Raw genomic sequence first — 22480 nt, 5'->3', positions numbered from 1 at the left:
CTGTTCAAAGCATCCAAAACAAAATGAGGCTGTGTCACAGCCCACCACAGTAGAGACTAAAATGGTATGGATGTTACATGTGTCCTGAGACACATCATGAAGGCATGTAGGGGTATTTGAGGGCATAAGAGCTGCTGACATAGTCCTGAAGGATTCAGTAGACTGGAGGGATCATGGACTTGTCCATATGGTTGACTAAGAACAGTCCCCGGCAAGTGGCCATCATCTCACACTGTGAGATCATTGTCCCACACCAGAGCCAAAACCTCACTTTGGACAATTCACCCAAGCTCATCCCCTAACCCTATCTCATTTAGACTGTTATTTTATATGGCCTTATATTATTTTCGTACTAATAAACTAAACAGTGCCTGAGCTCATTCTCTGGCCAACAGTGAGACTAGCTGGCACCATCTGGCAATAAATTAAAATCTTCTTCCCCTGCAAAAAAGGTTAGCTACAGCAAAAACAACATCAGGGAATGTTTTCTGGACTGCTCTAATTCCTGAACCTCTTGAAGTAGTTGGGATGACTAAAACTGCGCCAGGGGCTTCCTCACAGTTTAGCAGAAAAGACAATCAAGTTCTATAGCTCTGGCCCAGGACTTGGGTCTGTTTTAATTGCAGTTAAAGACTCCTGGCTCCCATTGCAACCTAATATATAGCTACTGTGGGAGGCTATGGTGAGGGGACAGGGAGAAAAGGGAATCGTTACGTATATATATATATATTGCTTTTAGCAAAATTTTAAAAAAAAAATCCTGCAGTTCTTCCAACATTTGGGGATAAATTTGTCAAATTGTTAAACTCACTATCTATTCCTGCTCCATAAGCACTGTGCCCCTATAAATTTTAATGTACTTCTTTTCTATCAAAGGTATTATTTGGTATAAGTGACAAAGTGACACATTTGGTAGCTTTGTAAATACAAATTTGAAGAATCCTGGCTGTCATAAAATAACCAAACTGCCAGATTGCAAAGTCAGAGTGAAGCAAGGTGGTTAACTGAAATGCGACTCCCATGAACAATTTTCTTGTCACTCTGTATGTGGAGGCATCTGCTGCAAATACAGACTCTCAAGTCAACAGACGCTTTGATCACAGGATGATTTATGTCAGCCATCAAATGTCTGAGTGGTAACCACACATCTGTCACCAGGACAATGTGGCATAAAAGAGAATTTAATTGCTTTTGGATTATAAATAAAATGAACATTGCAGGAATATAGTATGAGATCACTGTTAATTTGTTGATCGTACTATCAAGGGCAAGAAAAACTATTGGGCATAAAAAAACAAAGTTATTTTTTGCTACTAGGAGGTGTAGTTAGGAACGTTTTAATAACAAATGGCAACAATCTCTTTTTGGTAGGTACATAGTCTGAAAAAAAATTGTCGGTGTTGATTAATCTGGCACATCTGTCTCATATTTAATCAACTCTTGTAGGTGCTAATAGAGGAAACAATCTGGGATAAAGGACTTGTGAAAGTCAGCTATTAAAGATAAATTTAATATTTACATCAGCTTCTCCTATTTTCTTCCTCCCACCCATTATTTAACACTGATGGTTTGGAAGAGAACCATTTCTGAGAGAAAACAAGCTATGTACTCACCAACGAAGAAGCCTGATTTGTGTGCAACGTCCAACCAAATTATGGGTGTCTAGCACACCAGGATGATACAAACAATCTAAGAAATGCACCTATATTCCCTGTCGATCCAGTGGAGAGGGGTCTGGGCCTTGGCTTGACTGTAGGGTTTGGCTTTAGATAAATATCTGCACATGTACAAGGTGTCTATGTTCCTGTTGTCATCAATGGTTAATAAGGGTTTGATTCATCTGCCATAAGGTGGTGTCCAGTGTCCTTTGGGTTGTCCTAGGGTACCTGAGACATCTACATAGGGCTGGCAGACATGACTTATCACCTTTTTTTTTCTGGATTAGCAGCTGGAGACAAGGCAGGATACCCCAGGGCACCAAAATGACACCAGATGTTGACATTAGGGAACTGAATCTGGCTCCTACTCAGTAAGTTCAAGCCCACCACTTTATCCCTTGGCATGGAAGGAGCCCACGTTTGTTCTTCAGGTTCTCCAAAGCATCCTGCAAGGCCAAATGCTTGTTACTTGAGTGTTGCAAAGCTCAAGTAAGTCCTCCACAATAGGCAGCTGAAATACACCACAGTCTCTCTTCAAAGCACAATGTTAAGTGTCATAGTTTCCCATACAGAAAAAAAAAAAAAAAAAGAAAGAGGCAGGGAAAGCTGTATTTATCTCTTGCCACTGTGACCCTGTTCAGGTCACAGCAATCCATCCTCCAGCATCCCTTGTTTTCGTGTCTTTTCAATATAAGCACTTTGTGAGAGCCATCTTTCATAGAGAGTGTTAAAGTTGTATAAGAAATTATTGCATCCCTTATTTTACGGAGTTTACGATTGAAGTGCTTTCATTGCAAGTTTTGAATCTCCTGCAGACTGCCAAGGAAGGATCCATACTTCTGAATCTGCACCCTCTGATCCATTGTCTGATTTGTATCTGTTGAAGGTAACAGGAGTTATTTTGTCAATATTTTGACTGATTTAACAATTGCCATATGGAGAGTTTTGAATTGTTGGGTCCTTTCTTTTCTTTCTTTCTTTTTTCCTTCCTTCCTTCCTTTCTCTCTTTCTCTCATGTATTTGTTTATTTATAGCAGAATTTTCTGCTATATTCATTGGTAAGTGTTTCATTGTTTTGCAATTTACGTTTGCTTACTATAATCACACTTGTACCTTGACAAAAGGCAAGAGATTTATGAAGAGGGATCTCTGCAAATTTCATCACTTTGTGCGACATATTTTCTACTGAAAAGATACACGAAATTTTTATCATGGGGCCCAGATCTCAGTTTCACATAGAAAATGTTAGAGTAACAGCACAGTAAGAATAGCAATAACAGTGATCACCTTCCCAGCATTTTATATATGGACTGATGAAGGGTGTGATATAGGCCCTGAGTTAAATGAAATGTAACATTAACTTCTGAGCCCTTATCGAGTGCCACTTACTATAATATACTACAGCATAATTTGCAAGCATGGTTTAATTATCATACAGTCCTAGTGAGAGAGGTAAATAATACATGCAGCGTATACATGAATAAGCACTGGTGGCGAAAGGTTAAAAGGCTAGTCTAGGGTGAATTATTCATTGTGAGGGACTTTCCTTCCCAATTTAACTCATTTTTGCTGCTCAGCAATGATTGCCAACCAGGTTTGGGGGCCTAATTCCACTTGTGAACTGACTTAAGTGATACAGAAGCAGCAGAGAGTTGTCAAAGACTGCCTCAGGGAACACTGCTGTACAGAGTTTGTGCTGTCTGGTGTCACAAGAGCACAAGAGGTCTATGACATCTTCTTTTCCAAGTGCTTGCCTAAGATATGTGACAAGGAACAGATGCTATTTTCTCAGGTTGTTTTCTTTTAACTCACATGCAATAACAGAACAAGTAGCTTTAGTTTATGTACAGGAACTTAGTTATACCAAAATATGAGGGAAACAAAAAACTGTCTTCAAACCTTCCGCAGTTGATTCTGTATCTGAATATTAATTGATTTGCAGCACACAGTTACAATTACATGGTCTTATGCTTTCTTTCTTACTCATCTTTAATAAGTGAATTATCAGTACAAAGCATAGACACAAACTCTGCCTGGACCAGTCCCACCAAAGCCTATTTATTGAATTTGGACAAAAGGCTGGGCCACTTAAGCACTTTATCATCTCCAGGGGAAGAGTTTCTGCACAGTGAAGACAGTGCAACAAAAAGTGAGCAAGGGAATGAAAAGACTTCTAGAAATGAAGGGTCAGAGAGGATCAGGTGAGGAGATAAGGCAGTAGACACAACCACTTTTAGTAAGACAGAGAAATCTTAGAGGAAGACATCTGAGGAAATGTGAGGCAACAGGAGCTCCTATTGGAGACAAAATGCTGAATCCAGGAAGGAGCTGAAAATACTGTGGAGTACAAGGAAACTACAGAAAGGGAAAATGAGGATTAACAGATCCAGAGGCCAGAGCTAAAATGAGATCATTGCAAACACTTGCTAAAAATAAAAACCATCTGTCAATCTCCCACCCCCAAATCTCTTCACATGAACTCTCACAACCAACAAATAAGTATAGTTTTAAATTGCAAAAAGGTAAATTCAGATCAGACATTTGGAAGTTCATTCTAACAGGAAATACTATGCGTAAGAACAAATTGCTTTGGAGCTAGCAGCATCTCCACCATTGAAAGCCTTTCATAGGAAAGAAGATTTATCTAGAGTGACGTAACATAACCGATCCTCTCTGAATCAAAGGAATGGAAAAAAGGTTTCCTGAGGTCCCTTTCTGAGTCTTGGCTAAGTAAGTGGCAAAAGGACTCTAAAAAGCTGTTTTCCCACGTGACTGTTTTCCTAACACTGGTTCAGTTTTCTCCTGCATATCCATCCAACCTCCACTGAAAGCCAAAGGTGAGAAAATCATCTGTGACTCTTTCATTCTCCAATTTAATGATGGGAACACAGCACTCCTAATCTTTCCCACATATATTCCTTGCACTGCTCTCAGAGAGAAATAACTTAGCTCAATAATCAGACATTTTAAACCAAAGCATTTATATTCTAGCACTGAGGTATCAGTAGAACCTCTGGCTTCACGTGAATTTAAAGTTGTGGAGGGGATGCATTTATTCACTTTCTTTTACTTATTGGCCCTAATGAATGATAATGACATGATGATGCATTACCAGCTGGTTTGATAGCAAGTGCTTGGCAAGACTGATACCCCAAGCTATTCAAATACAATAGGAGAAAACCTTTCCAGTCTCCTATTTTGAAGGACAAGTTGAAAGTAAAAATCGTAGTGATCTCTCTATCATCTTTACCTGCCCAATAACAGAACTGTGAAATATTGCAGATAAGATCCCCCAAAAGAAACAGGCAGTATCTTTGAAGAAGTTCTTTCACTCCTCTTCTTCCTCCCTTCATAATATTCAGACACGATAGCCCCCTTTGCAGATATTTCTCATTCTTGCTGTATAACTGCTATATGGCAAAGCTATTCAGTGTTCACCTGGTGATACAGACTGACAAATCTCACAAAAGCACTTATGATAGGACTCTTTGGAGGATATGCAAAATCGTATAAAATTGTTACACGTAAGGGTAGATGTAGCCTCAGTCTCACCGAAGAATGTGTAACCACTGTTGTGGTATTTCTACTCCAAGAGCAAATGCTGTAAAAGAGGTTAAAGCTTCTTTCGCCTTGCCACTATTTCTTCATAGAGAGTAGCAAGACTGATTATAGCATGGCAAAAAAAAAAGCACAAGTCTGGGAGCCAGGAGACCTAAAATCACTGGGAAAATCCAATGAAGAAAGAAACAGCAAATGAACACTGCGTGGAAAAATAGATGTGGTTTAAAAAATAATCATAATCCCTGTGTGTCTGAGGCAGGACAAAGCAGTCATTCCTTGCTTCTGAAAATACAATAATGCACTGTTTGAAGTCACTTCTTGAGTAAAATTATAGGCCTAACATTAATCAGCTACCTTGCACCCTAGGAGGGCTTATTTTTTTTATATTGGTTATACAGAGAACTTAGAGCAAGAAGCTCAAATGGAGATCTCAGTGAGAACAGATAAACAGTATCCCTTTACCTTGACAACTTTACTGTACAAAATGTATCTGAGCTTTCAGGCATGTGAAAGTTCAGACAAGGCTTCTAAGAATTTATTTCTTAGACTTGTCTAACTGAAACACACTTCAGTCCTGCACCATAAATCTCAAAACTTATTCTAGAAGTGGAACAAAATTTAGAAGAGGGAAGGGGTTCTAGTTTAATTTTTTGCTTAATCCTCTTGGGATTTTTTTTTAAACTCAATGTTGACATTCAGGCATAACTTCCTGATTAATGAGATACATTTTTCCCCAATTAAAAAATAAATCAGAAATTTTAGTTCCTGTGACCATCTTCTTGTATTTCTATTATGCTACCATTGCCTGAAGGATGATTTGCAGTCTGTAAAGGGTTAAATGACTGAGTCCATTGTTACTTCTCTCTGCTTCTATAGCCAGTCATCAGCAGGAAGACCTACAGTAACAGTGACGTGTGATAAGTGGATACGGATCATTCATATGGCCATTTCCATCATGAGTTCTTTAATAAGCAGCTCCCTCATCACTCAGTCTAACAACAGCATGCCTAAGGAGGTCTTTAGACCACAGGCAACGATCTTGCAGTGAGATTTGGGTTCAATACCGTGATATAAAACACAGAATATTAAGTTCCAAGGGTATCCCTGGTCAGATGTGAATCAACTACCTGAAGGGAGGTTGTAGTGGAGTGGGAGTCGGCCTCTTCTCCCAGGCAACTAGCAATAGGACAAGAGGACATAGCCTCAAGCTTCGCCAGGGGAGGTTCAGGTTGGACGTTAGGAAGCATTTCTTCACAGAAAGGGTCAATAGACATCAGAATGGGCTGCCCAGGAAGGTGGTGGAGTCACCATCTCTGGAGGTGTTTAAGAAAAGACTGGACATGGCACTTAGTGCCATGGTCTAGTTGACATGGTGGTGTCAGGGCAACGGTTGGACTTGATAATCCCAGAGGTCTCTTCCAACCTGATTAATTCTGTGATTCTGTGATTCTGTGAATTCTAGGTCATCAGCAGGTAAACATTTCTGAAAAAAAGGACACAAGGCACTGAAGAAATTATAACGATAGTTAAACCTGTTCCATGCAGCCAGTTGCTGGAAGTTTAATGTTTCTCAGCTGCCAGGATGAAAATGTGTATTGAATGACACTGAAGTGAAACCTCCTGAAAAGAATAATCAACTCCTGAAATCAGAATGTTTCCGCTTGGACTTCTCTTCAGGTTCTCCACTGACTCCGCCTATCTCATGACCCTTTTAATTACTGTATTTTAGCAATGGAGCCACAACTGAACATTAAGGTTAAATACACAGATCAAAATCAAGAAGCTTTTAGACATGTGCTTAACTTGAAATATAAGGTACAATGACAAGAAACAGTCTTTGAGTTAAATCTATGCTTAAATTCTTCCCTAAATTACAGTAGAAACATATGCATATATGGTGATTAAAGACTGGGAAAATGGGGTTACATGATAAGAACGCATAAATATTTTATTATTACTTCACATTTCTGTAGCACTTTATTTCTCCAAAGCAGCACACAGCACTGACAAAATAATACTCATGCAGAGAAGATGATATCAATGACACTGTGTTAGGCAGACATTACAACTGTGACCCTCCAGGAATGCTGCGTAAGTCACTGTATTTCCGTCTTATTCTTTCCTAGGCAAGAGACTTTAATGGGCATTATGCAGAAGAATCCAGGGAGGCATCTGCCTTGTGTTACACTCAACTCCAGGAGTTCAATGAGGAAAAGTTATAATGTAACATAGCTGTGATGTAATTATGTGGCAGAGAGAACAGTTTATCAGGTGTCTGTTTTGAGTAACAGCTAGAGATCTGTGGAAGAAAATCCTACCAGCTTCCTTTTAGCCTTAACGATTATAGCAACTCATCAGATGAGAGAGCAGCCACTTGCTCCTTTTTTTCTCCCATTACCTTGCAGAGGGCCTAATGGCAATGTATTGAAGAAGGTCTGAGGGTCTGCAAACACACTAGACATGTTTTGACATGTGGGGCATAGTGTAGAGGACCTAACATGTCCGAGGTCTTGCTTGCAGGCATGAAAACAGCAACAAAAATGGGCAATTCTCATTTTGATCATGAGCTCACACCCAAGCTTCAGCTAACAATGTAAACAAAGCCAGCATTATAAGGCCAGAAGAAACTAATACAGTCTTCTAATGTGCTTTCTGAAGCATACAAACCCAGAATGTTAATAATCCTTTTTTCGTATGCAAAAGTCTGCAATTCAATTAGCTCAAAGACTAGAAAGACATCTCTTCTTGAGTTAAAGGCAGATATTCATGATTTACCATACCCCTTACTAAGGATCCGAAGGCTATTCAGTCTTATTGACAAAAACAATTTTGCATCTTACTTCCTATTTAAATATTTCCCATTTCAGTTGGCAGTTCATGTGCTGTTATTTACAAAAGTAGAAAGTGTTAGAAAAAGCGTGCACCTATAAGGTGCAGCCCCTGATTTGCAGCTGTTTTAACTCTTCTCAACTTTTCAAGATCATTTTCAAAGTATGGACAGCAGAACTCATCACAGTATTCCTGTATAGTGTTAGCAAAACTCTCATGCAGATAACCACCTTGCCACTGGTGTCATTTGTACATATAACAGTGCTTCAGTTGTCTTTGCCACGACACCAGGTGTGCATGGCCTTCTTTCAAGATTGACTGTAGACCTCAACTCTGGTAAAAGAAGTTTCTTAGTCTTGCTTATTACACTTCAGAAAAGCCAAGCAAGTTTATTCACCCTTTCCTTCACTCATGATGAAGGTAGAGGAAGCGGGATTTCATAATAGAGAAGACTAGTAATCAGTTCTTCACCCAAATCTCAGAAGTCGTGTTGCTGGAAAAGCAGTCTCATATCAAGAAGGCTGTTTCAGCCAGTTTTTTTAAAAAAGAAAGTCTCTTAAAAAATCATTGTGAGCAACCTTTCCATTTTCACTGGGAGGACAGAAGGCAGAAAGAAGTCACCAAGAACAATCATAAGTATCTCACAACATCACAGTGCTCCTGCCACCATCAAAGAAAAAATGATAGGTCATTAAATCTCAAAGTAGAAAGATCCTGTTCTGGTGACAGCTGCTCTACTGTGTAATGCGCTGAGGAAGACACTATTAAGTGTAATTAAACAAAAAGCCTAAAACATAAGGACAGAGACCTTTTTTCTTCTCAAGATGAAAACCCTCTGTGTACATAGAAAATTATCACCCGTCACAAGCGTCCTCTCTTTTTCCCCTTAGGAAAACAGACAGATGTCCAACTGGCAGGGAGTATGAAGAGTGTTACAGTCTCAATTTACTTCACGCTACCTCTTTCTAATCCCATTCATGCACTTTTCCGTCATTTTCTGCTTTGCGTGCGTTTTCCTGTTTCCCAGGCTGCTGCTTCTCCTCCTCATGCTTCCTATGAGTGTTTCTGCCCTCTCCTCAAAAATGATTCCTCCATGCCTGTCTGGCTTTTTTTTCTGTATCATCCTTCTTTATTTCCTACATATTCTCCCTATTCCCTGTTTTTTATACCTGGTCTCCGGGCACTTGTTCCCTAATATTGGATCCAGTTTCTTTGGTAGCTTCTCTGCTCACTGAAGGGGTGGGATTCCTTAGATCCTTAATGCTGACCAAATCAGGGGCCAGGCAATTTCTTTCAGACATTCAGGCATTTTTCCCTGTTCTCTGAACTCCCTGTCTTGCTTGAGGTTCTACTGCTACTGATCTCCTTCTGGTACCTCTCTGGTTGGCAGGGCTTTCTGGTACCTTTCTGGTTGTTGATAAACAGGAACAAGTTCAGGAGAGGGTCACCAAGATGGTCAGGGGCTGGGGCACTTAGCCAGTGAAGAGAAGCTGAGAGAGCCGATTTGTTCATCCTGGAGAGGAGGTGGCTTCAGGGTCACCTAACAGCAGCCTCCCAGTGCCTACAGGGAGATCATCAAGGAGACAGAGTCAGGCTCTTCACTGTGGTACATGGTGGGGTACCAAGAGACTACAGGCATAAATTGACACAAGAGATGTTCAGACGTGGATATGAAGAGAAACTTTTGCACTACAAGAACAGTTGTACAGTGGAACAAGGGCCCAGAAGGGTTGTGGGATCTCAGATCTCAGTAGTTTTCAAGACCCGGCTGCATAAATCCCTCAGCAACCTGGTATGACCTCATTTCAAAAAGGAGGTTGGACTACAGACCTCCTGAGTCCCCTTTTAACCTTAGTTATCCCGTGATCCTGTGATAATCTCCTTCAGTGACTAGCTCTTTACTCAGAATAATAATAGCTGTCATTTTTTAACTCTGGAAGTTCTTAATTGATGACCAGTTTAACTATGGGATAACAATGGCAAAATGGCAGCTATGTGCACACTGACAGTATGGGGTGTCGTTGATTTCTTCTGGCCAGTGAGTGGCTTGTGAAACTCTCTGGGCATGCAGTTGACAGTTTATCTGGACACTTAAATTTAGAAACTTTTCCTGAGTTAAAATGAGATGAGCTAAAACTCCAGATATTTCTGTCACTTTATAATACAAAAATACTTCCAGTGACACCAATTGAAGCCACAGTGAATTGTGTCTCAAATAAATAGCTTATTTGCAAAACAACCAACCAAAAAAAAAGCCTTTTGTGACATAGTTTTAAGCTGGAAAAAATGTAGTCTTAGATTTAGAAATTGCATGAGGACAAGATATTCCTTATCTCTTACATTTCTCCTAAAGACCTGTTCGCTCAGGATACAGCAGATGAAGGTTCATTTTTTTCTTCTTCCAGAGTGGAAGTCATGCCTCTGGAAAATGTCCTAATCAACATACATGATGCACTCTGAGATTGAGCAATGTGTTTGGGGGAAAATTGTAACTGGTTTGCAGCATAAAACATTACATGAAACTTTTCTAGTCACCAGAGCAGGGACCAAAATTATATGTATGTCCACCTCATAACGAGCTTAATTACCAGTTTACAGACTCAGAGCTGTATTGACACCTTGCACAAAGGAGACGATGTTACTTGACACCTTCTCACACTCCTGTCCTGCTGCATTGGAAAACTAGAATAAAAAAAAAGACTTTGCTGAGTCTGGGCTAGTTCCCACATAGCTAAGACAGGAGGAAGGCCTGTCTCCAAGCCTCTAGATCTGTTGCTGTCTTCTCTCCACCTCCTTCTGCTCTGCTCTTGCTACAAACATGGCTTCTCTGGCTCAGTGACCATTTGAACAAAATAGAACATTCTTCTAAAATACAAACACACTCAAATAATTTGCTGAAATCTGGAATTAAGGTCATATGGAAAATGTTGAGCTTTCCTCAAAAATGGATTTTTTTCAGACTTTCTTTTTGGTAAGAGTTGACTCACTTTTTTTCCATGGACCAAGCCAAATGTAAACACTTTGCATGGCCCTAACCCAAACCTTTTTATTTGAGATTGTTTCCAAGTATTTTCATTTTGAACTTTCCTGAAATGAAAATCTGGTTCGAATTTTAGAACAAGGACAGGAATATTCTGGCAACTGGGAATCTTTAAAAAAATTAAAAGAGCATGAGACAGATGACAACAGAGCCCTTCTGTAAGCTGCCTTTCTTTCAGGGAACTGACATTTTTTCAATAAATTGTGCTTTGATAAAACCAGCATAGGCAGATCACCCAAACTTTTAGTAAGTTTTCATGCATTTTTTGTAGATTCATCCAAATAATTTAGGTTGGAAAGGACCTCCAGAGGTCATCTGGTCTGACCCCTACACGAAACAGGGCCAGTTAGTGAAGGTTGCTCAGGGCCTTGTCCAATTGACTTTTGAGTATCTCCAAAGACAGACACTGTAAAACCTCTCTGAGACCCTGTTCCAGTGTTTGACCATGCTCTTGGTGAAAAAAAAATCCTGATATATAACTAGAATTTTGCATGTTTCAGCTTGTGTCCTTTGCCTCTTGTAATTTTATTGTGCATCTCTGAGAAGAGTTTGCCTCTGTCTTTACACCCTCTCTGAAGACAGATTTGTGCATGTTAAAGTTTGTTGCTCATCTACTAAGCTGCTGCACATAACAGTGGTTTGTCTTTCCTCACAAGCACACAATAGACAGTTGAGTCTGTTTTTTTTCTTTTTTGTTCTTTTTTTAAAGGGGATTGTTCTGTAGTTTTTGTCATTATCTCAGTTATAATCACTTTTACATGTGGATTCAGGTTAAAACACTTTTCACTACCTTTCTTAAATTACGAAGCAATCACTTGCAGCTTCCTAATACAGTTCACTTCTCTGACCTTCACAGAGAGCAGCTCTGAACTTAGTTCTCTTTATTTCAGAGATGTCCTTGTTGATTCTGACTTGCAATACTTTGAAATCAAAGGATGGGAATAAAACTCTCCTGTCTGTATCAGTCATTCCATTACAAATTCTTCATAGCTTAAAGATACTTTGCTTAGAAACAGAAGCATGACATTTACTTTGCATGCCATCTTATTTAAACCTCTTTTTATTACGCTCTTGGATTTCCCTGATCATTGAAGTCCTAATGCGTCCCTGGTGGTCTCTGCATGTATCCAAAGAGAGCATGCTTTTCTTTTTGGACAAAGGAAATCAGACTTGTGGCAATATCAGTTTGAATAGTCAGTCTGCATAATTGAAACAATTACTTAAAGCCTAACTTGCATATTAGTGGATATGTAAATAAAAATCTATCTTAGGCAAACAGTTTTGTCATATGCAGGACAACTATTGTCTTCATGTGTGTGAGGTCAATGGATTCCTACAGTGCTACTATTTTACAAGCTAGATTTAATGAAAACCCAAAATTCCCCCTAGTTAGAATTATGGATGGGCTGTATTTTACTTATCTGTGGTCTTTAACTGTTTAGCATCCAGTCTATGCTGTTTCCATATATAGTCAATGACAGTGGGTAGCTCATCCAAAGTAGATACTTCTCCTAGGATGGGATGAATCACCTTCAACACATTTGCAGTGACTATAGACAGAGCACAAATGGACTAATTTAGCCCTGATGCTGTTGTTGGCGAAACAGTTATGGGAGATTCCATCTTCTCCCCATGTTATCCCTGCTAACCAGGGTGTGCCTGGCTTTGCCTATTGGTTTGATCCTTTTTTGAGCCTATGGGTGACATCAAAATTTAAAAATAACAGCAAGCCATGACAGTCCAATTACAGGAACCCTTGGAAAAATATCTACAGTTTTGAGGTACAATCTTGCCTCCTCTCTCCCCTTGGGATGTCAAAGTCTGTTGATGAGCAGCTTTAGAGAGTCCTGCATGCCCTCTCTCACTCCCCCAACCAGCTTATGCAGGGAAACAAAGTCCCTGTTTCAAAGCAGATGTGATCTCTTTTCACCATGCAGAAATCATTCAGGCATTTTCCATACATATCTACAAAACTTGTCACTGTGTATAGACAGATTGTTAAGATGACTGATGATAAGAAGACATTTGAACTTGAGGCCCCCAGCCTGCAGTGTTGGTGTCTCCTGCCTGATATCAAACATCTCTTGCCAGGGTGCCTTATCTGGAAAGCAAGCCAACAGACTTTTTTTGGAAAGCATGGGTAGAAATACAGAGATAATAGTTACTTCCAAGGAAAGATGGTCATGCAGGGCAACTCAATGAGCTTGCATATATTTACATCTTAAAAAATTAAGAACAGCTCTGCAAGTAAGGACTAAAAGGCTGAATGTGCCTGGCTCTTCCTCTTCCAGAAACCATTGGAGACTAGCTTACAAGTGTGTCTAAACTGATATCCAAGCAAAGTGGATGCAAAGGCTTGAGAAGAGTGTTGGCCTCACACCAGATGGACAATGAAGCAGGCACTACTGACACAGGAGTGCCAGAAGGTCCCTGCAACAGCAGATTGATGGAGTGAGCAAAAGCTGTACTGTGCTCCTCTCCCAGGGTGCATTCTCAACCAAGTGGCTTATGTCATTAGGAAGTAAGCAAGCTCCCAAAATACTTCAGCAGGGAGCCTGGCTTCTTTCTCAGATTTTTTTACCCCTGCCTCAGCCACTGAGGCAGTGTAGGCAACAGGTCACCCCAGCCAAAGGAAGGATGATGAAGGACTCCAGACACTTGCTTTGCTTCTCTTCTCTGGGTCAGCAAGGGTGGAAACAGACACAAACCCAAGCTGGCCATGCAAGGGATCAAGGCCACAGCCACCCAATACTGGAATATGGCACGTACTCAAAGTCTCGAGGAGAGTTTATCACTGCCACTGAAATTGTCCATTTTACTGAAAGGTTTTGAGCCAACCCTACACATAGATACAGCTCTGAAGTTTTAAACTTCATCTGCACCACAGAAGAGCTGAAAATCAGGCACACATGATGAAAATTTTAAATCGAGAGGGTATTTTTCCCTAAAGAGGTTAAATATGCAGAATAAGGAAAAACAACCAATCAAATTAATTTCTCAGAGAACAGCACATGAAGAGTAACACAAAAATTCAACACCCTCATCAGTAAGACTGGTAATATTGAAACAGGTTGGCCCAAAGCTTAACAATAAACAGCACGGCATATTGCTATGGTAAACATTGCTTAAAAGCTTCATGGAGAGGTGGCTTTTTTTCTGTCATTTTATTATGGGTGAACTAAACAACAGAAGCTTCTCTGTTATTAATGCACTGAATTAGATCCCTCGGGGTTTCGGTTGTCTACTTGGGCTCACTTGAGACTTCCTGTGAGACTTCGAGCAACTCACCTGAGCTATCTGTATCTGTGGGATCTGCTTTTAAAATACAGGTGATATACACCCTTTTCTCATACAAGACTGCAGGGACTAAGCCCAGATATCCTCCCCTGGGGAAGGTATGCGTAACTGACTAGGTAAAATTATTGCAAATTGTTCACCTGTAAACTCAAGCAGATAAGAGTATAATATTTGCAAATAATCAGGTTTCTTTTCCAAAGTGGAGGCAGACTTGAGCTAATTTTTGTTTCTTATACTGCTATATTTCTACAGCTTGAACCTTTTTTCTCTTCATTTCCCCATAGGGCATGCACATAAAACATTTACATTAAACCAAAAAAATCTGTGGTTGCTTTATTAATATCAAATTCACTTCCACAGAATCCACTTAATTAAAACTCTGCCCAGAAGACTGTTTCGCAATTCATGGACATCTCAATGATCCTGTATGCAGGGTAAAAAATAGAGAAATGAAAATATTTTAAAGTATATTGCAAATATGTAGGTATTGGTAGTAATTCAAGCTTTCTTGCTAATAATATAGTTCCAAAACTACTGCCTCTGTGGGAGCCATTACTATTCACATAACATTGTGCAGTGTTGTTCAATTTGAATAACATTCATTTTGAATTGCGGTTGTACCAGGAATTATTTCAAATTCAATCCCATTCTTGCTGCAAACCTGGCACTTAAGTTAGGTGTGTGCATAAAAGCGTCTGTACATATGTAGAAGAAATGGGAAGATTTTCAAAGGAATAGTGTATTAGCCTCATCAGCTGTAATAGGAAGAGAGCCAGCTCTCAGATCAACATAGGCTGGAGCCAGAGAGCATAGAGTGCTCTCAAAGAAATCATTAAATGACCTTTCTGTGCAGACAGTGTCTCTGCATTGACCAGGTCTCCCTGAAATTCTAGCAACAGAACCATTCCAAAATAATTCCTTAAGTTAATGACAAAAAGTATTTCCTATTTTCCATAAAGAACGAAAGGAAGGACTGAACGCTACCAGTTTGCATCCCTTTAAATGCAAACATTTCAAGAAAGTCATGTAAAAATATACAAAAATATTTTTTTTATCTATCTCTGCTATTTTTAGAGAGTTATGAAAAGCATGAATTCCTACTAAAGATGCTGTGAGCTGATGCCCCACTCCTCCTGCAGTCAGTATAAATTCTCCTGGCAGCTGGACGAAAAACCAGGTCATCTCTAACACATGCAGACCACTGTAGCATGGCAGTTCTAGTTGGTTTTCAAGGCACTAAAGCATTACAGGGGAAGCAAGAGAAGAAGATGTGAGCCAAGGGTGAAGAAAAGTACTTCATATTAAGATTAATTCTGTGTTAACTGAGATCTGTCTTGATGCCAGACATTAGGAAATGTACCTTCACAGACTGGCTATAAGGCTTCAGAAAGTACCCAAGCAGCGGTTCAGATTACAGAAAGCTTTTTTTTTTTTCAAGAAAAAATCCCCTTGGTTCCCTGCGAGTTTGCTATTCTGTAATAAGCTTGCTTGAATAATCTTAAAAATATATATATATTCAATAAAATGGAGTTTCACTTTGGTTAAATAGAAGATGTTCCTTGTTAGAGTGAAGAAAACAGATTTGGATAAATATTGCCTCATGCACAGAGACAGTCATGCTGTATCCTCAGCAACAGTTAGTATCAGGCAATGCTTCTCCAAGTGCTAAAAACACAAAAACAAGGCTGTGATGTTATTTTTCATCACATTCCAAGTGTCTTAGGAAGGACTGCTTCTATATTGGTACAAATTCCCATTGGAGAAAATCACTTCATGTATTTTCCTCAAATAAAATGCCTGACCTTTCACTTAGTGAATTTTATGACTGTAGGAATAAGACACAACTTTAACCAGAGTCAGGATGAACATTACCTTGTGCTAGCACTCAGTATATCCTCAGGCAATGCAGTGTGAAATCAGTACCTGTGAACTCAAGTGTAGTTGCATTTGCATTCTCCAGGGACTAATATAGACTTTCTTCTTGGTGTTTTCTTTTTAACTAACAGTCCACAGCAAGCTGCAGGAAGTAATTCAAAGCAACAGCAGGATGGTCGTCTTCAGGTGCATTTTAATGGCTCACACTGAAATTCTGCTGCCAATATATTTTTACCTGCAGACTTTTATGTTAAAATAGGTTTTTTTTCAGAGATACAAAAGTAATGCTACTAATAAGCAGACCACCAGATGTCCTCCATGACTGGGTCTGTACTTCACACATATCCACAGCACAGTTCATGTATTCTGTTAGCCCGCATGCCAGACCCAGCTGACTGTTGAAACAGGTCTTTTGGGGAGCAGCAACACTAAGTGGGACACCAGAGAGCCAGGCTGTAACCCAGAGCCCCCAAGAGACCATAGCCACAGGCACACTTACTCCTGTGACCTGTCACACACATCTCAGCAATTAACATATAGACCAAAAATTAATGTCTCCATGTTCATGCACCAAGTATGCTTTAATTTGCTCTTTTTATTCTTTCTTCTTACCTTCTACTTTCCACCACGTAAAACTGGGGCATGAAAAAGGTCTTTACTGGAAGGGAAACACAACAAATTTCCTGTGCTTAACTTGTAGGAGAGTCTAATCCATGCTTTCACTTTCAGTCATTTGTATGGATAGCTGCAAAATTGTTGTACAAACTCTCCCAAGGCAGTAGGGTATGTATGGTAATGGTAGTATTAGTCTAGGCTTGTTTGAAAAGGACTGTCACCACCGCTTTAAATTTGACACTGCATTGTCAAAAGTGGACCAATACTCCAAACGAAATGTTTTCAAGATCATGTTTGCTCATCTTTTTACTGATTATTCCTTCCCCTGGCTCTTAGGAAGATTATTCCCTCTTGCCCTTGCACCTCAACTGTGGAAACCCTCACAAAGCTCCCTGGAAAAGTGGAGGTCTCAAGGTCTGCGCAGAACTAGGTGGAAGACCATTCATAATGTCAAGTTTCTATATTTCTTCACCAACACAGATTTTGTCATTTGCTTCTAACACAGCAAGGTAATGACATTAAAAATAATACTCCTTTCCAAAGTTAACAAGTTGGAAATGTATCTATTATTCTTCTATTGTTCTACAATTCTTTTAGCCTTTCTTTTTGCAGAACTTAATTTTGGAACACACGAAACTTGGCAGCATCCTATTCGTGACATGTGAAGGTCAACATTTCTAGAAGTAATTATATTCCAAATAAATAATGTTTAAGTTAAAAAGCCCTCACTCTCCTTTAAGTAAATGTCTTACCTACAGGCTTAGCAGTGAATTACTGAATGCAGTTTGTTTCAATATATTTGGCAATAAATTGTGGGTTCAGTATCTGGATCTCTGACAAACATTCTTCTGTCTCTGATTCAGAGGGGCTTCTCCCAGCTCTCAATAATTCACATTTAAGTCTTAGCCCCAGCAGTCCACAATTCATCTCCCAGGAGACAAAATTTACCTCCTCAGATAATGAATGCTCAGTTCTAAATTTGAACTGCTTGGGTTCTCTATTGTTTGAAAGAGCTTCATGAGACAGGATGAAGTTTGTAATCCTTTGCTCAGTCAGGGGTCTGTGTCTGATCCCTGGCTAATCTAATAATTCTAATTATTTAGGAAAATGGATACATATTCTAATAATTTAGGAATATGGATCAAACTCAGGAGGTTTGTTGGTCAAGATGCAGTCACCGCCAACAGTATGCCAATGGTGGTCAAAACTGAAATTTGCACATTAATGACGTATTCTAAATTTGCTATAATTTTAAACATGCCATGGTTACCTTTCTTCATGTCAGTTCTTAACTAGTCACCAAACGACTTATTTTTCATCAGGGATTAATTCAGTAGACAGTTAAAGGAAGCTTCAGATCTCAAACTTTATCCATTTTTTATTTATAAAGAGCAAAATAATATTGCAATATTTTTTCTGTAGGGAAAATCTCATTTTGGGGGTATAAGTCACAAATTATTTCAAAGATTTTGTTGAAACTTTAAAAAGAAAATTCACCTTGAGGCACCACTTAATCAGAGGGAAATCTCACTCAAAAAAGTAGAGCATTTTTTGAAGCATATCTGAGTGTAATAGAGGCAGCACTGGTGCTGACTGACATGCATTGCTAAAGAATTTCATTAAGTCAAGGTCTCAAGCATAATATTTCATAAGGAGGCTGAATTTGTTGCAAATTCAATAGTCATCTTTTGTGTAATACATTCAATTTCTCACAAAGAAACAGCCATAGAATAGAATTACTAGAAAGATCCTTTAAATCTTACCAGGAAGAGAAGCTGTTCTAATCTTGATGCTTAAAAGTATTTTGCATTAGGAATCATGCCATGAAGATAGTGCACAGAGCATAAAGAATGGTAGAGTTAAATTGAAGGTGAAAAAACTCACTATTTTCCCAATTATTAAAAGAGAGATACAGTAATTTTGTACCTTGCTTGACTGCCAGTTATACCAAACATCAGGCTTTCCAGTTTCCTTAGACTAAAGGAGGAATCAGTGTTAAATAATGGTATCCAGGGAAACAAAACAACCTAGACATGACATTAATTCCCTGATGTCTCTGGAGGTAATGTCCAAGCTGCCAGTGTAGTGGCCAGAGACCTTAAGCCAGTTGACCCCTCTGAAAGAAAATCTTGGGTAATTGTACACCAACCCACAACGTAGTTATTCAGAAAGAAAATAAAAGATAGAGTGTGATAAAACACCCAATCTAAGAGACCCTGTTGTTTAATAATACATGAAGATGACCCTCTTAAGGATAGTTTAATTTCCCCTAAAATTATCTGTCTAAAATTCAGGTGCAAGCCTAACAAAGGATTTCTCTGTCACCAGAGGAGAAAGGTCAGTGCCTCGGTTGGCAATTTAACCCAACCCAAGTTTGTTGTCATCAACAAACTCTTCCAGAACTCTTCCAGAGTGGAATTCATTGACAATGCAGTGGGATTTGGATTATATATCTAAGCATGACGATACAAAGAAATAAGGTTTTTCAAAACTACTCTGGAGACAGATTCAGGGATTGAATAGCACCTTTTCTAAACAAACAGGAGCTTTAAAAAAATTTCCATAGAAAATTCAAAAAAGTGATATTTAACAAAAAAGGCATTGGAAAGGAAATCAAATGGTCACAAGTTTTTGATCATTTGTATTCAGTTCAGTTCAAACCCTGGGTAAATGCAACCAGGATATCTCTCCAGAAGTCAGAAATGTAGGATTGGAATCCCTCCATCCCTAATCACGTAACACAATAGAAAAGTTGTCCAGTCCCAAAGGATCTGCAGAGCATGCTCACCAACCTGCTTCCCTCTGCATTTCCATATACAAGAGAACACATGAAATTTCAGATCTATCAAGACAAGGGCAATTACACTTGCTGTGTTGCAGTGTTGTCAGACGGGTAAGGGCAGGTGTGGACAGTTGTGAGGAACATCTCTAATGGACAGGGCAGGGAAGCAGAAGTCACTTATCCTGGGCTTCACTCCTTCCTCTGGCACTGATATACTAAGTCACTCTTTTTTCAATCTTTTGTTTCCCCATTATAAAATGAGTATAGATATATCACTACAGATTGGCAATGCCTCACAGAGGTATTTCTTGCAAGCTGCAATTAAGCAACTTCTGTAAAAAATATTGTGATAGTATCAAGGAAGATGATACACAAAAGCAAAGTACCTCTATGAAGCACGAGGCAGCCAAAAAATTGAATGGTTTATACATGCATTAAAAACAGGTCTTAAAAACTAAAATGTCTGTTGTCCAAAAGATAATTCATGCTTCACAGTATAACTCCAGTCATTTTCACTTTATCCTGTGTAAAACAAAAAGATTTTGAATGTAAGAGAAACGTATTATACATACATCACTCTAAAGCAATCTGAAACCAGACATCAGGGTTCATCTAATTTGTTAAGAAAACTATTTGTTACCTATTGGTGTGAAAATCATGTTTACTGCTTATGTTGCCTGAGGCAAAACACAAAGATTCGAAGTTAATTTTCTTTCATAAATAAAACATTGCAGAAGTCTTCACGGCGCTGTACTTTGAGCGTAGGCTCGAGTGTTGGTGTGTGAATGCCATCTACTGGGTAGGACTTAATTCTGGAAACCTGTAGGGTTTCATTCTCTGCCAAATATCTCTGAAATCCAGCTAAGTGACTGCGTACGTGTTTCAGAATTCTGAATATGTTGTGTCTAATGTACCTTTTTTTCTTTTTTCACTTTCTGGGATGCAGCATACAAACCTATTTTTCTCTGTCTTCAAAAAGTATCTCTGCTATTAAATATGTGGTACTTAAGGAAACAAAACCTCTCCCCCTCAGCAATGCACTAATGCAGGCAAAGAAACCTGAATAATAATTGTACCACAGAAAGAAACAAACACATGAATGCTTCAGAAGATTAATACATAAGGCTATTATATTAAAGAGCAGCTCAGTAAGTTGTATGTATAAATGTAGTCGGTGTGATTTATAAGGCATGAAACTGAGCCCTGACTTGAATACCTTGTTAAGATGCACGCTGCGTTTACATAGGCTCAGAGTCAGCAAAGCTCTTGAACATTTGGATAATTTTAAGGACCCAATAATTCCATTGGTTTGAACCATACTACTCACCAGCTAAAAGCAAAACACATACTTTCATGCTCTGAGCAACTGGAACTTTATATAATAAGGCAGAATAGTTCCCTTTAATGCCAAACCACTCATCAATAGTCACTGAATGGGTTATTCTAGGAGATTATCCCAAAAAATAATCTTTTATGGCTTTTAAATGAGAAAATGTATCTCTCATGACAGCACAAAGGGGAAAGCTGTTTGCAGCCAGCGTAGGGCAGGGACATTTACCATGGTCCACTTCTTTGGAGTGGTCCAATCTATTGCATCACACCCACTCCTAATGCGAACAGAGCCCTCACACCACAGGAACATGCCTGTGTCCTAAATTTGTGAGTGTAAATATTCAGACATCAAGTAGAATAAAGACCCAAATGTGTGAAGTGCTAAGTACCTTTGGTAAAATGCCTTCAGCCCTTCCAGTGAGAGAACAGTACTTTAAAACTATTCACACAGCACTTGATCACTGAATCCAACCAAGGTCCTAAGTTCAAAAACTCCTTTGGAGCTGAAAGGAAATAGTGAGTTGCATTTCTGGTTGAGTGTAACCAGTTAATTCTCTAAAGTGAAACTAACATAGCCTTGTCAGTATTGAGCAAAGCTGAAGGAAAAAAAGAAAGACAAGACATTGCATCTCAAAAAGAAGAGAAATCCTGACATCACACAGCACCAAGAAAAATCTGAGAGGGACAAAAACACTCAGGCTGGTTTTATAAAGAGTAACTCTTTGTCCGACAAGCCCACCTGTACTTTTTCAAGGATACAACAGAGAGGAGACAAGGATAACATGCTGGAGGTAATCTAATTTGATTAGAGAGAGTCATTTGATGAAGAACTACACAGTAGGATGATAAGTACAGAAAATCCCGCACATTGTCCTTGAATGTTTGGAGGACATCAGGCCTAATTTAACATGGGGTTTTGGTCCAAGGGGGAAGGAAATGGCAAGTGAAACATCGTTGTAGACTTAAACCTGCTTCCAGAAAAATCACTAGAAAAATACAATGAGAGCAAAAATAAATATCTTAAAGGAAATACAATCTACGCAGTATAGAAGTCCACAACTGTCACTGGGAATCAGCTAATACTTAGCTGCATTCATATACCTATTCTAATAAACTCGGAAATATATTCCGAGTTTCAAATATGTTCTGAGTTTCAACATGTTCAAAAGTGAATCCACATGGTCCTAAAAATCCTGTACTTTTTCAGAGGGCATATGTGCTCTGATTTGAACACGAGATAATCATGAGACCTGATAATGCAATAAATGGAATTTCTACCCATTTAGGCATCTGTACCATCAATGTGGAAAGAAAAATTTTCTGAACGATTGAAAAAAAGGGTTTCTCAAAGTGCTGAATGAATATATTGCAGTGTGAAAAAATAGAAAAAAAAAGGTATTTACTTACAGAATTAGGCTGTACAAAGGATATTTACTGAACTGCCAAAATCTTAAAGGCTGAAGTGAAACACTGTTGAATAGCAACTTCTGA

This window comes from Nyctibius grandis, chromosome 2 (assembly GCF_013368605.1).
Source record: "Nyctibius grandis isolate bNycGra1 chromosome 2, bNycGra1.pri, whole genome shotgun sequence".
NCBI classification, from domain to species: domain Eukaryota; kingdom Metazoa; phylum Chordata; class Aves; order Nyctibiiformes; family Nyctibiidae; genus Nyctibius; species Nyctibius grandis.
The sequence above is the reverse complement of the archived record's forward strand: the minus strand, read 5'-3'. Positions refer to the sequence as shown.